Source organism: Alligator mississippiensis, chromosome 4 (assembly GCF_030867095.1).
Source record: "Alligator mississippiensis isolate rAllMis1 chromosome 4, rAllMis1, whole genome shotgun sequence".
NCBI lineage: Eukaryota > Metazoa > Chordata > Crocodylia > Alligatoridae > Alligator > Alligator mississippiensis.
This window is the reverse complement of record NC_081827.1, coordinates 63,688,602-63,706,243: the sequence shown is the minus strand read 5'-3', so window position 1 is coordinate 63,706,243 and position 17,642 is coordinate 63,688,602. Positions and strand designations below refer to the sequence as shown.

Genomic DNA, 17,642 nt, shown 5'->3' with positions numbered 1-17,642 from the left:
ATGATTGATTTAAGGTCTTACGTAATTCTGTCAAAGATGTGCTTAATACACCACTACATTCAAAAATATGCCATAATATAACAGGGGGTTCAGTGTAGTATCCAGACACAATTGAGTGAATTAGCTGTTTATCATGTTCACAGGACCTAAGCTAATAAGGTCTCCCTGAATACAAGGTCTCCAGTAGTTGAAAAGACAAACTGAGGTTAAGCTTTTGTTACATAACTACAGAAATCCAGTTTTTGCAAACGGCAATAAGGGCTGTGTTACACATTACACTGTGAGCTGCTCAAATGTTGATTGGTGTTAGTGCTAGCTGGAGTTTGGAGCAGTTGCACGTTCAGCTCAGCAGGGGCCCAGAGGACTAAAAGGTAAAAATCCTTCCCTCCCATTCCAAGATTCCCCTGTCCCCCACCAGGGCTCCCTGGGTTCCCCCTAACCCTGGAGTTCTTGTCTGCTCCTTCTGTCTCCTGGGCTCCCTGCTTGTCCTCCCCACCCTCTGCTTACTTGTGGCTGCCTGCTCTGTCTGTCCCAGGGGAACAGGCAGGGAAGGGTTAACCTGCCTGCTAATTCCCTGCTGCTGCAGCTGCTGACAAGCTGGTACTCTTCTCCAGGCTGAGCCCAGCTCAGAAAGCAGCAGTAGCCAGGTAGGCAGCTTACCTTTTCTCTAACTTCTCCCCTGGGAAAGACAGTGTGGGTAGCCAGAAGTAAATGGGGAGGGGGCTGTGAGTGAGGATCTGGGATGTTAGGGAAGGTGATGGGGGACAGTGGGCCTGATCTGGTCCAGCAAGGGATAGAGGCACGTGGAGCGTTCACATGATTGTGTATCCAGGAGTGGCTACATGTTGGTGTAATGTGGATCAGAGATAAATTTAGGCTGGAGTAGCATAACTCTAAGCTGTCTAAAGAGTGCTTAAAACTAGTTTCTGGTGTTAATGTGTGGACAGTCCAGGGGTTAAGAGCTCCAGCAGCTGCCTAAAATTAACATGTAACAAAGCCCTAATAGATTATGGAGAGAAGTTGTGATTAGAGGCATAACCAGGAAGTACCACAATCAGGGTGGTTGCAGTACGGATTGCAGGAGCATTGGCCTGCACCTCTATTGAGTAGCCAAAAAAACACAACCGGTTTTTGTGGCAAAAAAGGAGGTGACATCTTCCCCAGCAGCCACATACTACCTGCTGCTGTTCTTGCAGGTAGTTCTTCTTTTCGTGTCCTGTTGCTGGGACCAGAACTGCTGCAAGGAAGATGCAGGGTGCAGAAGAAAGAGGGAAAGAGGAGGATGGGAGGTGAGGCGCCTTGCTAGTTTCATTTCTGGTACTCCTCACCCTTAGTGCCTTTCTCACCTACCCATCATTACACTAGACATTGTGTATATATAATCCACAGCTTCCTAGTTTCCTTTCTGCTTTGCCTGATGGAAATTCACTGCTGAAGTGTATTAATTTTCCTGTTCATGTTGTCATAGTGAAAGCAGGCTTCAGCAGCTAAAAGCAGATGAGGGGAGGTCAAAGACACCAGGTTGGACATCATCTGATTTGTGGTCTCTTTCAGAGACAGATGTGAGAGAGTCTTAATCTATGGCTCAAATGCAATGATGTGAAGGGGAACCCAGTAGTTCATCTGTATAGAAATTGAGAAGCTGCATTTTCTGGTGTTCTTCCACCAATGTGTAGTGTTGTTGTAAGAACAAGAACATAAGGTACAAAATAGTCATGATCTCAAAGGTCGGATCCAGATGTGCAGGCTGTGTAGTTTGTGGTACCGCAAACCTCTTTGTGGTGCCACAAACTGCACATCCAGCTTGTTAAAACGTCCTCTGTGCTACAAATTTTCAGCATGGGGGCAAAATTGGCTACCAGGAAATCCCAGTAGCAAAAAAAAAAAATTAAAAATCAACTTCTCTAGTTCTGCCTTGGCTCCTCCAGCATGCCAGGAGCTGGGAGGAATGGGAAAATGGCAGTTTCCCAAAATCAGGGCATTTTGCCCTTCACCAAAGCACATGTGTAGATGAGTGCACAGTGGCAAAAAGTAGCGGCACAAATTTGTGCCGCTACTTTTTTAGCTGCTGCAAGTGCATGCCCCTGCATGTGGGTACATGCCCAAAATGACTAGATCATGATAGGCAACCTTGTCTGCATGCAGATGTGAATGACCAATCCTGGATCACAGGTAGACAGGAAGGTGCTACGATGAAGGTGCTACGACTCAGATACTGCTGCTGCTTAACTCCATGGTGGCACAGGGACAGCACCCACAGCTGGAGCCCCATGCTACTGAATACCACTGATGCCCCATGTCTGTGGGTCAGATCCAGTGGTTCTGCAGGTTATCTGGCCCATGGGCGAAAGGTTCCCAATGCCCTCTGGATTAGATTGCCAACTACCCAATTCCTGATGCCATATTCATAATTTGATAAACAAGCTAAACCTCCTACACACATCAGTTGGGCTTACACTCAAGTTGACATCCTCAGTAAAAGGACCGTAGGTTTAGTTTGCATGGGGTCACCATTAACTAGGGTGTGTCAAAATTAAATGTAGTCGGGTATGGGCACACCATGTGGACACTTTAGTATCTCTGTGGCTTGTGGTATGCACACAACTCTTCTGTATTACGTACAGGACCTTGCACAAAGAACTATTTACAGTAAAGAGGTAGTGGTCTTACCTCTTTACTGCTCTTGCAAGGGTCTTGTGACTAGCTTTGTTTTTGTTCAGCCACATCGGGAAGTTTCTGTTGCCCCTTGCAGACTGTCTCCTGAGATGCCACACTTCCTGGACACTGTTTCCAGGAGGACATAATTTATGTCACAAACACCAACATGGCTGTTTGTCTGTGATATCCCTTCTCTGTGGGTAAGTGGACAAAAGCTGAGTATTTTTTATGTGTTCACTAATGGAAATGTAATATTTTAATTTAAGTCTACTTATTGTGCATCATGATGCTGTGAAGTATGTCTGTTTAACATTGATGCAATTTTGAGGTGAATTTAACAAAGTAGACTTTTTTTCCTATGAGCAGAACATTAGAAAATTACTCACAGTCTCCATAAAGCAGCTGGCATGCCTGTTGGCTGATCTCCCTTTCTTTTTCCAGGTGGCTCAATAAATTTTAATACAATATATAAATACACAAGGAAAATATCCACAAATGTTACATTAAAAAAGTAGTACCTCAGGCACAGCCTCATTTCATATTTTACAACCTGACTGAGCTGATGTTCAGACAAAATACAGCCATTATTATATTTTCAGCAGCATGATGAATACATGATAAAGATTTGAATATGGGTGATATATATATATATATAGACGTACATGTATATGTGTGTGCGTGTATGTAGGTACATATATATAGAGAGAGAGAGAGAAAGAGAGATATCTATCTGTCTGTCTGTCCATCTGTCTCCTGATTCGGTTCTAAATTACTCCATCTATGCAGGGGTATAGCTTTGTTGACTTGAATAAAGTTGCACTGGTGCAAACCTGGGATAATGCATGGATGAATCAGGCACATTGTATTCCCATTGGATGCATCTACGCTTTCCCCTATGGCGATGTAGTGATGTGCTACGTCACTGTATAGTGCACTTCAGTGAGATAGTTATCACTTGGGTCTACACATTATCGGCAGCTATGTTGCCATAGCAGCACATTCCCCCGGTATAGCATGCTGGTATGGCAATATAGCAGCAAAATCTAACCGAGTGCCACACATATGGCACAGTAGTTGCCTGTACTGTGCCATGCTTTAGTACTTTCAAAAGGAATTAATAAAGCACTGCACCATAGCCATGTTGTTGTATGGAGATGAGTAGACTCACACGTAGTTATTTAAAAAATAGTGAAAACAAAACCGTCATGAGAAAAAAATTGTCTTAGTTCTTATTTTATGTGGACTGGTTAGCCTGTCAGTAATATTGTGACAAATCCATCTTGTGTCTGGAGCTGAAGTGGAATTTTCCAAGGGAAACAAATGTTTAACTCTCACTGCATTGGGCACCTAATTCTAGTAGATTTTTTTAAAGTCCCAACTGGCATATAGAAATTATACTTAGCAGTATGGAAATGGGACAGATAGCCATGCATGGTAATATATGGGTTTATTTTTAATTGAGAAAGCTAAGGTTTCCCTTTACATTTTTAAAATATGTGATGTAAACTATATAAAATTAATTTCAATGCAGCCTATTTGAAACATTTTTTAGGTCTGGCAATGCAGTCATTTTTAATGATGTTTTGTACGGAACACTAGTTATTCTGTAGGCGATGACCTGAGGAGCATCTTCAGGTTTACAAATAGTAGAGTGTGACATGACATTTTGATACACAATGTTATAACTGAATCTGAAGAGCATCATGTGTATTTGCAGCTTGGATAACCTTTTTTCAGCTGTGGCAGTGGCTTCTGAAGTGTGAATAAGAGTGAAGAATATAAGAACCATCACAATCAAACTTCTGTTTAGATTTAGTATCCACAATCAGTTGGTAGTCATGGTCTCAGAAAATAATTCAGTGTTTCTGCAATGGAGTAGCAGCCATTGCTTCAAAATTTGCAGTTTATAGCTTTTCTCTATTTTCTGGAGCATATGCCACTTAAGAGGGCATCCAAACAAAAAGAAGAGAACAGAAGCTCTCTATGTGCTTCCTTCTGATCTTTTATATGTGCTTCTCTACAGGGTGAGAGTTTATAGTTCACAGTAAACCAGTAGTATTATCTCTTGCAGCAAAGGCCAGGTTTTCACCGCCCTGTGCAATTAAAGTGTCTTCTCCCCTCTTTAGGAATATCACAGGTTTTTATAAATCTTGCCTTGCTGATCCTTCCTCAATCAGAATTAGAAATCATTAGGAAAATTTGAATTGACACTTGGTATGGGCCAGATCTTTTATTATCTTTTTATTGGCAACCAGGGATGCCAGCTAACGCAGGATGTCATTATACACATTCCCACTGTAATATGGTGACGTGTGAAATGAAGAACCCTGTCCCTCCCTTCCCCCCAATGGCCAGAGTGATTTTGAATTCCTTTAATGCCTGGGTTCCTGCTGCCTCATTGGCCAAACAAAACCAGAATAAGTAGGAGGAGCCCACAGTCTATCCTAAGCACTGTCAGGCAAAGGCTTTGTTAGCTGTGCTATATTTATGTGGGCCTGAGCTGGGAATGTGAGTCTTGAAAATTTCAAACCTGTATGTAGGATTTAGTTCCAAAACAGTGGAACATCAGGCCATTCTGTAAGCTTCCACCTGAAATCCTAGCATAAAGTAGGTGAGGTTTTTGTTGGATTTTTTTGGTTGAAATTGATGGGACCAGGATTTAGCCAAGGCATTCTAGAACCAAGGCCCAAATCATCTTCCCTTGTAAACTTGATTCTAAGTATTTGAAATTTCTGTCATTTTTTCTGAAACAGTTAAATAAATGGAAATTGTATATATAAATATATAGCATAATCAGATCCTCCCCCTACATCTTTATTTATGCTTATTTTTCTATAAAATTATTAAAAACACCAGCTGGAAACTGTGATTATGGTTCATACCAGGTACAGAAATGTCCTTGATTGTTTCTTTATTCTATTTGCCTCCTTCATTTATTCCTCCATAACATTATCCATTTTATTAAAATGGATTTTATTAAAAATGGATAATGTTATAGATGAATAAATGAAGGAGGCAAATAGAATAAAGAAACAATCAAGGACATCCTTTTTAGGTCCAGTCTCTGGACTGTCTCTTTGTCTAGAGGTTGTGAAGTGAGCTTCTTCTCATTCAAGTTAAACCATTTTATATGTGAAATTCTAAAATTGGGTGGAAATAATAATAAAAATTACAAAGCATAGTATCTGATTTAATTGTCCTGTGTTTTGCTGACCCACAAACCAGTTTCAATAATATTCACTTACATCAATAATAATGACCCCTAATGACCCATTGAGGTTGCTAACCCATTGAGGTGCTGACTGTCCACTCAATATATTCCATGTGACTTTTGATTTAAAGATGGCAGTAGAAAAATGGAGTAAAGCTTTCAATTTTCATTATATTTCAAGTCTCAGTGCTTTATGTGTTGATTATTTTTGTAAACCAACTAATGACATTACATATTTGCAAACTGGGTCACAAGTTAATTAACAAGTTATAGAAGTGGTAAACTTAAATTAATGCTGATGATTATTCTTTTTTTTTTTCTTTGTAAATACAGTTATGAAACTTGAGATGTATAGCTGCAGACATGAATATATGATGTTTTCCTATAGGCCAGGTACAATGCAATGAGTCATTAGGTGACCTTCTAATAGTGGCATATTGATAGCCATAAAACCGAACTGGAGTTAAGAGAGAAGCTGCATTTGAAAATATCTTTAAATGTTAATGTTTTCAAATGTAACATTAGCCAGAAGGCACAGCTGAATTTGCTAGCTAGAAATTTCATGGCAAGAAAGGAAAATTACTCACCTGGTAGATGTACTTCTTTGAAAATATTATCTCATAGTATTCTCAGTCTTGAAAAGGAACAGGGATAGATGGGGAGAGGGGCAGGGGAGGCAAAAGGAGTGCGGGGTGCAGTGGTGCAATTGTGCCTTCCTTTGGTTCCTCTGTCACCCAAAAGTTTAAAACCAACTGCCCAGGAGGAGCATTGGCATTTCTATTCAGGCAGCCCTGAGGGAGTCAACTGACTTCATGGCTCATTATACTCTACCTGATTCTTGCTAATCTCTCTTTACTCCACATGTGTTAACAGCTCTCTTTCCTTTTTAATGGCCTTTATGGTTCATTAATCAAGATATCCTTTTTTTCTGCAATTTGGCTGTCTGTTAGGCATTCCTGGCAATCTCTCTCTTCTATTTCATGGTCCTGCAGACTATTTTTAGCTCTAGCTAAAAATGTTAACTCATGTGCGTTAATATTAACTCAGGTGCACCTCGACTCAGGTATAGAAATGACTGACTGAAAAGTGTTAGATGTGCAAGGGAGTCTAGACTTTGTTTTACAAATCTGAATAAAAGATGCATTTAATGATGATGACTACAGGACTTATGAAACAATATCTTTTGACTATTTTTGCCTAGGTTGTTGTGGTTTATTAAATTTATATAAAATCTAGCAAATTAGTGTGCATTCCCATAAAGCTATATTTGTTTTTGCTTTGATCTTAAACTGAATAATATAAAGTCCTTCTACTTTCTCTTTAACTAGAGCAAAACATAAGTTATCTTATATGTGATGATGCACCAGCCCATCTGCACCCCCTGTGTCAAAAATCCTCAGTCCACCCATGAAAAGTAAGTAGCACAAACAGTATTCATTCTAATAAGAAAGGAAATAATATATTCTGTTATTACATAGTATACATAATAAATATGTCAGGATTATGTATGCCATCTTTCAAATGTATTTAGTACTGATCAAGACATATGGCATGGCTTAATGAAAGACAGGCAGGCACATGGATGTGTGTAACTGCCAGGCATCAACTGTAGTAGCAAGGTGGTTGAACACTATTCTCTCTCAAACTAGGCATTTAAGAGTACATCTATATTACACAAGGCAAAGATGCCCCAAGCTGCCTGTCACTGTGCTAATTCACATCCTGGAGTTCCCCTGCTGTGAGGCAATACCACATAGAGGTATGTGAGCTATTTATCTTCAATCCAGCACTGCCCTAATGCACCATACAGTTTATGGTTCTGGGATTAGTGCTTGCTACAGAACAGTGCTCTGCATCATGTAGAAATATCCTAAATCAATCCAGGAAACAGTTACTAGGCTCCATGATAAAACCAGTTTAATAAAGGAAACCCATTTTTACCTAAACTCTAGGACTCAGCTCATGTCTAAATCCCCTTGCCTTGGATATCCAGGGGTCAAAAAAACCCATGGAAAAAAGAACTGGAGCAGTGCATGCATGGGCAGCGTGCGCTGATGAAAAGTGGAGCTGGGCTGCCCAGAGCCATGCTGTGACAAAGCCTGGCTGGGTCACCACTACTGCAGCCCTGGAAGGCCCCCAGGACCCCAGGTAAGACTGCTTAGGCCAGCCCAGTGCTGACCCCAGCTTCCCCTACCTCACCCAGAGCTACTTGCTGTGCTCCAAAGCATGCATGGCACTTGCATTCCCCAGGGACAAGTAGCTGCGGCACCAGGTGCGCCACTGCTACTTCTTCCCAAGGAACCAACATCCACATTCATCTGGATGTGCCCTTTGACCTTTTACCTGTATTGGCCACTAGCTACAAGCTGCAATGGACTAACATTTCTATGTTCCTCCTAGCTAAAGGTCTATTTTCACTTCTTTTGAACAAAAGAACCTTGTGCAAGGAAGGTGAAAAATAATCATGCCCCCTTCAGTTTGGGGTACAAAAAAATCCTTTCCAATGGAAAAAAAAAATCCTTCCTGATCCCTGAACCAGGCAGTTGTTTAGAAATAGACCAGTAAGACCTATTTCCCCCAGGGTTTTACAAGTTTTATACTGACTGATTTAACATATTTGGAAATCACCCTGCTTAAAAAATAAACTACAAAATCTAGATGAATACTCAGAGTGATAAAAAAAAAAGATAAAAATACTGTTACTTCCTCCCCATTTTCCTCAGTGTTCTCCATATTCTGTGGAAACATGATTTGAAAAAGTACTTTTAATTTACAGTAATGCTACATTTTGTGTCATGGAGAAATTATGTGTAGCAAAAAGCTGGATCAGCATGACACTGTAGAAGGACTAATGCCAGCAGGGGCAGAACAATGATGGAAGTTAAAAAGAAATGTTCTTGCCTGTTGGCAACATTTTGTCAGGGGTAGATCTAAATTAAAGGTCAAGGAATGGGTCCATAGCTCTGGAAGGGACTGTCCAACAGATGTTGTAAAGAATGCCGTACCCTGAATAGATCAGCAGATATCAGAGATCATGCTAGATATAAGCAATCTATTCATGTGCTCCTATTCAATAAAATTAGATTTTTGCACTTATGTTACTGAACAGTTCACATCTGCTTCTTGTTTTTATTGATGTTGTCCAAGGTGTATTATAATTAAGCTGGTGAAAGTTCTCTGTCCTGAGATGGTTATAGTCTTGATAATTCCCATCACAATAAATACTTGATGGCTGCATATGTTTCTTTCTACTCCCACTGATGAGAATCTACTCAGTAAGCAGTCCCATTGATTCAAGGAGCTCGGCCAAGTACTACCTAAATACTACCCAGCAGGAGAAAGAACGCATGAGAGAATCAGGATTATAACTCATGCAATGTGCAGAATGTAGTCAGATAATTTTGTTAAATAAATTAAGGTTAGACTCTAAAGGGTTGTTTTCTTAGTGAAATCTGAATGTCAGTAGCACACAGATTGAAAGTAATGAATCAAAGAATAATTTGAAGAAGCAGAGTAAGGCAGCTTCTTCAAAAATTATTAGAGGTCTAGAAAACATGAATTATAAGGTAAGGTTGGAATAACCGGGTTTACTTAGTCTAGAGAAGAAAAGATTATGGGAGGATTTGATAACTTTCAAATACAAAAAGGGTTGTTGTAATGAGGATGGTGATCAATTGCTTTCACAGGAGGAATGACAAGATGTTAGGGGATTAAATAGCAACAAGGGAGATTTAGGTTAGATATTAGGAAGAGTTTTCTAATTATGCAGGTGGTTAAGCATTAGAATAGGCTATGTACAGAGATTGTGAATTCTCTATTCTTGAAAGTTTTTAAGTGCGTGTTAAACAAATTTTTGTCTGGGATAGTTCAGCCAGGATGATCCTGCTTAAACAGAAGTCTCGACTGGATGACATCCTGAGGTCAATTCCTGCCTTATTTTTCTATAATTTTAGAGACCTGTCCTAGGCATAGGAGACTAGATGAGCCTGGAAGAAGTGGAAAAAAGAAGACCAACAAGGAGTGCTACATGGATAGGAATAGGTGGTTGATGAAGTGACCAGAGATGAGGGACAGTTTTCATCTAGTTCATTCCCACTTACCTGTACCTGCATGCACTCTCCAAACCCTAATGTACATCGGTGAAGCTGCTCTGGGGTCATCTCCAGTAGCTACCATCAAGAAACCACGATTTTCCAAATGACCACAGAAGAATGCTCCTGAGCATCTTCATGAACATACCTGCTTGTTTGGAGAGTGTCAATGGGTGAGGGGGGCAGGACACGTGGTTGCCACGATGTAGGCAAGACCTAAGTGCATCGGTATAGTTAGCTGCTAATTAGGAAAAGCCCTCTTGCTCAGACTACTTGTGATTGTCCCATGCTGTACAATTAAGACAGTTTCTCAGTTCTCAAGTCTGCCTCTCTCTCTGCCTTCAGATTCTAAGGCAGGGGCAGGCAATAATTTGGTTCCCATGGACCACCATAGGCAGTTTTGGGGAAATGGCGTGGACCAGTCAGCACCCCTCCCCAACCTGGAGCCCATGTGGCCTGCGGCTCCTCCCTGCTATTGCCCCAGCCCTGACTCCAGACTACCCTGTGCCTGCTCTGGACTCACCCCAGCCAGAGTGGACCAGCCAGGACCCACATGCACAGCGCCACCCCTGGCCCACCCCATGCCTGCTCTGGACTGCCTGCCCATGCTGAACAGGAGCAGAAACTGCTGCTAGGCACAGGGGAAAAGCGGTCACTTCTCCTTGCCGCTGCTGGGTCCTTCTTTCTGCAGTCACCTGTAGTCCACGCCCAGGCTGCCCTGCAGTTCCTCTACACTGTCACCACTGGATAGCCCAAAGGCAGCGGTGATGCTGGTGGAGAGGATCCACAGGTCAGCCTAGGCATGGGCTCCATGCAGCTGCAGCAAGAAGGGCCCAGCAGTGGCAAGAGGGAGGTGGACACTTTTTCCCCATATCTCGCAGCATCTTCTGCCCAACCACTGCTGCTGCTCAGCATGGGCAGGCAGTCCAGAGCAGGCACAGGGCAGGCTGGGATCAGGTCTGCACACATAGGTTCTGGCTGATTTGGAGCTTTCCTACTCTGGCCAGAGTGAATCCAGAGTTGGCACAGGATGGGCTGGGGTCAGGCTGTGCACGTGGGTCCCCACCAATACCACAAGGCTGGGGCCAGCAGTGGCGACAGCTGGAAGGAGCCGCCACTGCCTGAGGTACCTAGAAAAGTTATCCAACCCAGGAACTACCCTGAGGGCAGCAGGATGCACTGGGCACACAGTGGGATTGGGGTAGTTCCTTGGAGGGACTGTGGTAGGTACATGCCCCAACTGTCCTTGTGACCAGTTCCAAAAAAGTCAAACCTGGCCCTAGCATGCTTCAGTTCCTTTGCCTGCAAAAGTCCAGAGAGATATTATAAGATTATTTGGTTGTCCTGTGGGGTCAGGCCAACTCTCAAGTTCTCAAAATTGCACTGTTAGATGGGAGGGTGTGACACAATTGCATATATACACACACAAAAAAATCAACTAGGTGCATATACACACACTACCAACTCAGGCACATACACATCCAGGATTACCAATCTAAGCACATACACACTATACACACCAAAAATTAGACAAAAATCAGTTGTCAATACCCACACACTCAGTACACATACATGGATCACTAATTCGTATATCATGCACACAATGATATGTATGTATGTATGTATGTGTATGTATGCATATATTTGCCAGTTCACACACCTACACACACACAGGTGAGTTCCTAACTTGGGTGGTGTGGTATGTGTGTGCTTGGGGTACTTGGGATACCTAGGGTGCTTGGTGACTATGGGAGGAGGAGTCCAGGATTAAAGATTTCCGTACAGAGGGGAAAGAGGGAAATGGATGGGGGTTAAGATGAGGGAAGGAAAAATAAGAGAGTGAAAGTGCCAGGGGTGAAAGCTTCTGGGGCCAGGATTAGAACTGGCAGACTGGAGGGGAGCTGGAGTTATCTGAGGTCAGTTGGTGTTAATTGATTAAAGGGAAATGCTGGAAGTGGGCAGGGGAACCAAAGGTACCAGGAGAGGGAAACTGGGACTGGGGAGAACTGGAGAGGCTGCGGGGGAGTTGGAGAAGGGCTCTGGGTGCCAGGAGGAGCTGGGAATTACAGCAGGAACTGCTGGGGAGTGGGGTGCTGGAAGCAGCAGGCGCTGGGTGCTGGAGAAGGGCTCTGGGTGCCAGGGAAAACTGCAGGGGAGTGGCTGTGGGTATGGGGAGCTGCTGGAGGCAGTGGGGCAGAGACAGGAAGCAGGGGAACAGAGGGAGACACAGAGAGAGACTGGAGAAAGAAAGTGGAGGCAGCAGGGAAGAATTGGGAAACTAGGAACAGAGGGAGACACAGAGAGAAATTGCAGAGGCAGCAGAGCAGAGATGGGAATCAGGGCAACAGGAGGAGACACAGAGAGAGATCAGAGAGAGAAAGTGGAGGCAGCAGGGCAGAGATGGGAAACAGGGGAACAGAGAGAGAGACAGGAGAGATCGGGGAGAGAAGGCAGGAAGAGACAGCAAGGAAGAAAGCAAAGACAGAGAGAGAGAGACATGGGAGGAAGATCAGAGAGGCTGAGATCAGGAACTGGAGTAGGGCTGGGAGGTCAGTAAGACAAAACCCAACCCAAAGCCCAACTCAGGTTCTAAATTAACAGTTTTATTAAACAAACAATATACTGTACAGCTCACAGAGTTAGTGGTTCCTACATACACACACAAGTACTCACACGCACGTACACAATGGTAGCAGGGGAGGAAAAGGCTTGGGGGAGAGATTGAAGTTAAAGTGTGGAGGGACAGAGTCCAAATCCTGTGTTTGGGGAAGGAAAGTGGGTGATAGCTCCCTATTCTGGGCTGTGAGTTGACCCTCAATGGCCATTCAGGGTCTTCTCTAGCAAGGTGTTGTCCAGAGGGGGTTGCCGGCAGGGCCTCTGGATGGATAGGTGGCATGGCACAGTGCTGGTCCAGATGGAGAGGGCATCCCACTGGGTCTGTCTTCACTACCCTTTTTTATAGGAGCAGACCTTCTATGACCCTAGTAGCAGGGGCATGCCCAGGCAAAGGTCAACCCTGGTGTACTGAGCATGTGCAGTCCAGGCAAGGATGCGCAGTTCCAGGTCTCTGTGTTGCAATAGTGCATTGGCTGATTTCTGTCGGGTCTTTGTCTTTCAAATGCTGGGTCCATGGTTCCTGGATGAGTTAATGAAAGGCAATATTCCAGTTTGAGCTGATGGTTCAGCCGTTGAATTCATTATTCAGTAGAGGCCTGCTGTCATTGTTTCTCAAACACCCTCACTCATCTCCATTCATTCAACCAATTTACATGAAACTGGTTAGGTATGAGTCATAGGTTACACCTGGGCAGAGGACACAAGATGGAGGCTTGACATACAAAATCGAAACTTGACATGACTTATGCTAACTTACATATGTAGGCCTAAATCATATCGTATCCAGTGAAAATCAGTAAAACAGTACTATCAAACGGTAAAAATCAATATAAACATAATTATTATACAATATAAAAGAGTGGATATCTATAACAGAGCACTTAGTTGCAAAGCAGAGGAAAAAAAAAACTTGCTACCAAAATAAAATGCTAAAGCTTATCCTATGTCTTAGCTTACTCATACTTATCAATAGGGGATAGAGAGGGAGAGAAAGGTCAGAAATACTTGGAGAAGGGAAGGGAATGCGTTTATATATATATACACACATATATAAAGAAAACAGAAAACTGGGGGGTTGTGTTACAGTGTAAAAGCAAGAAATCAGGGGAGGTTAAGGTGCGCACGAGGAAAATATATCCCAAGGATAAGACACTAGCTCTTTATGGAGGTTGTACTAATGTACCAACTGTACTGCTTGGATAGATCTGGCTGTTGGCAGTTAGTCATGAGCAAGGGCTCCAAGCAGTTGTATGACAGAGTTGTCTCCCAGTTATCTCTCTGTCTTTTAGTTTATTGTATTAATTTGTTCCTGAAACCTTGACTATGGTCCCTATGCTGAATTGATATATAACAAGCACATCAAGGAACTACTGCTGTTTTAACAGAAGAGATGGTTTCTTGTTCAAATGATTGACCATACATATACCGCAGTTCCAAGATTAGAGTAGGTGGTTTTATAGAGGCCATCTAAATAACAACTGAATCACAGATCTGCCAGAATAAGCACCAGATTTCAATGCTTCCACCAGGGAATGGTAAGAAGCAGCAAAATAGTGGAGCTGGATTTAACAGCCACCTCAGTGCTTTTTTGGACAGAATCCTTTTTCAATGTACATCCCCAGATAACAGTACCTGAGCTGTCAAACTGCCGTTTTTGGTACTGCACCGTATTGTATTCCACATGCTTGCATCTTCACACAGCTACTGAGAAGATGCAGTAGGCTGCAATGGGTCTGGGCAAATATGTATCCCCATATGCATGTGCCTTGGGTAAGCAAAAGTCATGAAATTGCAGCCAGCCCAAACCTATTACAAGCAGATGTTGGACAGGCGAGGAGAGCCTTCTATGTTTTAGCCTCGTGGTTAGGGCACTTATCTCGTGGCTAGGGCAATAGCCTCATGGTTAGGGCACATATCTAGGAAGTAGAGACCCAAACTCTAGGACCTTCTCGTCGATGTCTCTCCAACTTCCCAGCAAAATGCTTCAACTTTCAGGCTACAATTCTTTAATTTCTAGGTCTGGCATTATTCAGTTCTCTTTCCAGCCCTCCTCTTAATGCTGCTGTCCTGGGGTGTAGATGCACTATTATCATTTGTTTTCTGAGGTGAGACACTACCACTGATAAATACTTGGTGAAAACTCTCAGACCTATTAACAGTCCAATGGTAAGGATGTGTGATGATGGAGTGGCAGTTCAAGATTTTGGATACTTCCTGTGAGCAGGATCATTATGGAGGAGAAGGTCAGAATCCTGCAAGTATTAGTACTACATTTATAAAGGGAAGTTTTCCAAAACTGAAATAGCAGATAAAGATGTTAGGCTCCTATATGTCTTTTTTCTTTGTTATTAGAGCATTTGGGGGGGGGAGGGGAGGAGGAGGGGGACGGGAGGGGAGGGGAGGGGCAGGAGGAGAATTCTATATATTCTACAGAGAAGCTACTTCTATTGCTCTGAAAGAGAGGTCATTGAATAATGTTGAGGAAGAAAGATGAGGAACAGGGAAGATAAAGAAGTGAAGCGTACTCTACCAAGATTACTTTCAGAAGCTGTGTGTCCAGTGTTATAAAGATCTGTGCTCCCTGAAAACAAAATCGATGACAATCCCCAAATGGAAGGGAGGATAAGTTTGAAATCTGAAAGCTGTGTGAAAATCAATTCTTGACCAACATGTCAAAATAACTGATTGCAGAATGAGGGAATAGCACGGGGATTGAAAACTTTTTTTTTGGTAGGGCTATCTCTTACTGACAATCTTTGGAAGAAGGCAGTAGTTGGTGATGGTCTTTGTCTAATATATGAATCTTTCCTATTTCCTTCTAAGAGATTATGTGCATTTTCTTACTAACTGAAGAGTGGACAGGAAGCTTTTAATGCATGCAAAATATTGTCCATGTTATTGCTAAAGGGGTTATAGCTACCACTGGCCAGGAACTTTTCAACAGAAGAGGCTAATGGTTATCTCGAAATGTGTCTTTATCTTAGGATCTGACCAGAAATTCCATCCAGACATGCAGAGCTTTGCAAACAAAAGTTTCATTAAAACTGATAAAAGGATTCTCAGCCTGATTTGGAACAGGAACATGAATATATGGCTTTCAGCTCACTGATGTCTATGAACCACCAGGCTATTGGTTATTTTGCAGTGGTTACCCTGTTCCCACCTTTTTTTTATGCAATAAAATGGGTTTAACCATCAGCAAAGCAAATTTAGATCAAATCTCTAAGAAGTCTCTTTCTAAATGGAAGAACAGTAGGACAATAGAACAAGGTCCCAGTGAAATTGTATGATCTTCACTGGAAGTTTTCAAAAGAAGGCTGGATAGGCATTTGGCTAGGATGATATAGGAATATAGCATAGGGAGCACATCCTGCATTTGTGCAGGGGATCAGGACAGATGACCCTTAAGGTCCTGTCCAACTCCACAACTGAGGGAAATTGTTTCTTTGCTTAAATGAGACAAAACAAGAATTAGGTCTAAATTCAAATAGGCAAACTATACAAACAGTGCCAAAATCCTAATCCTTTAATTCCCTATTTACATATGCTTACAATATTAAAAAAAGCAGTTTGGAAGTGCAAAAAAAGAGGGATTAATAAGTAATATTTATGGTTATTTACTAAATGTTACTATTTTAATCATACATATTATCCTTTTCTTATAGTTTATGCTGCAGTATATTTGATTTGGGTTTACATTACTTTATTCTCTATTCCATTGTAACATATTTCACATGTTTTTATTCACCTTATTTCACATATTTTTTTATTAAGGAGGATGCATCTATCTTAGGGAGGCTTTTTGTATTTTGTATGTAATGTATATAAATAATTACACACATGCACACACACCTACACACCAATTAGACTCTTTATTTGTATTCACCAGTTAACTTCCTACAGCTACAGCAAACAGCCTTTTTAAAATTTGTGTGAATCAATACATTCATTTTTACATGCACCCCCCCTGCCCACATGCAGATAGATATATATACACACACATGTATCCATTAACAAGGACCAATTATGTGGTGACCATATGCAGCCATATCACGTTACTCTAAATACTTTTCATCAAGTGCACCTACTGGTATAACAAACTCAGATATTTTTTTTTATTCATTTTTTTTTTTTTAAATAATACATCAGATGAAAAAATGACTCAAGTACCCAGTGATGGTCAAACCCAGCAATGAGCAAATAGGTTATGGGATTGTGACTGATTTCAGAGCTGGTATTGGGTAAGGAGAATGTGAGACTTACTAAAAACATTTTAACTATGGGCTGGATTGAAAAAAATGTTTCATGGCAAGGATTTTTGTGGGTGATATCTTTTATTGGACTAACAGCATGGTTGCAGCATCACTCCAAAACCACCAGAAAATGTTGTATGCTGTAGATGATTCTGTGTAAACTCACAGATGTGGCAGTCAAGACAATCATGCGTGATGGGGCAATGAGGGCTTGCTGATTAGGATGACATGTAGCTCTAACATATCAGGAAAACCTAAAGCACAATTTATTTCAATGGAGTTTCTGTAAAGATACACATATGAACAGAGTGAATATACCAATGATGCACTAGTCCAGATGTGAACCTTGGTAACTTGCCCAGTATGGGGGGAAAAGTGAAGCAAGTCCTGTTGATAAGGACGGCTCTTATGAGTGACTCTTGCATTGACTATGAAATGTTAGAGAAAGGCTCTTTGCCTTGCTTTTTCATGCAAGGGCTTCTCACAGCTTGGCTCTTTCTGATACCAGGAAGCATCTACTGGAACAAAAGCACAGGAAGAGTTTCTATATATTTCAGAAGAGTTACAACTTCTTTAAATACTATTGTTTCTTTTATAAAATAGTTATTTCATTGTGTGACTAGTTATGAGCCAACTGAATGAGCAGTATAAGCCAGCCAGAAAACAGTCTAATGGAATCAATTCATTTGAAGCTTGAGATCCATTTAGGACATCTGAAATAGAACATGTAGTTCGAGGTATGATCACGATTTCCCTCTGAAAGACTTGTGTCTTCTGCAGGATGTGAAACAGTCTAGATACATGTCGAGCTTG

At 41.9% G+C, this 17,642-nt stretch overlaps 1 long non-coding RNA gene across 1 annotated transcript; it reads left to right on the top strand.

The window, feature by feature from the left end:
* The first annotated feature begins 2,737 nt into the window (after nucleotides 1-2,737).
* On the top strand, nucleotides 2,738-7,618 carry LOC132249821 (uncharacterized). The gene is made up of 3 exons (XR_009461327.1): nucleotides 2,738-2,858; nucleotides 7,198-7,283; nucleotides 7,519-7,618. It is a non-coding gene; the product is annotated as an uncharacterized LOC132249821 (long non-coding RNA).
* Nucleotides 7,619-17,642: the final 10,024 nt, after the last annotated feature.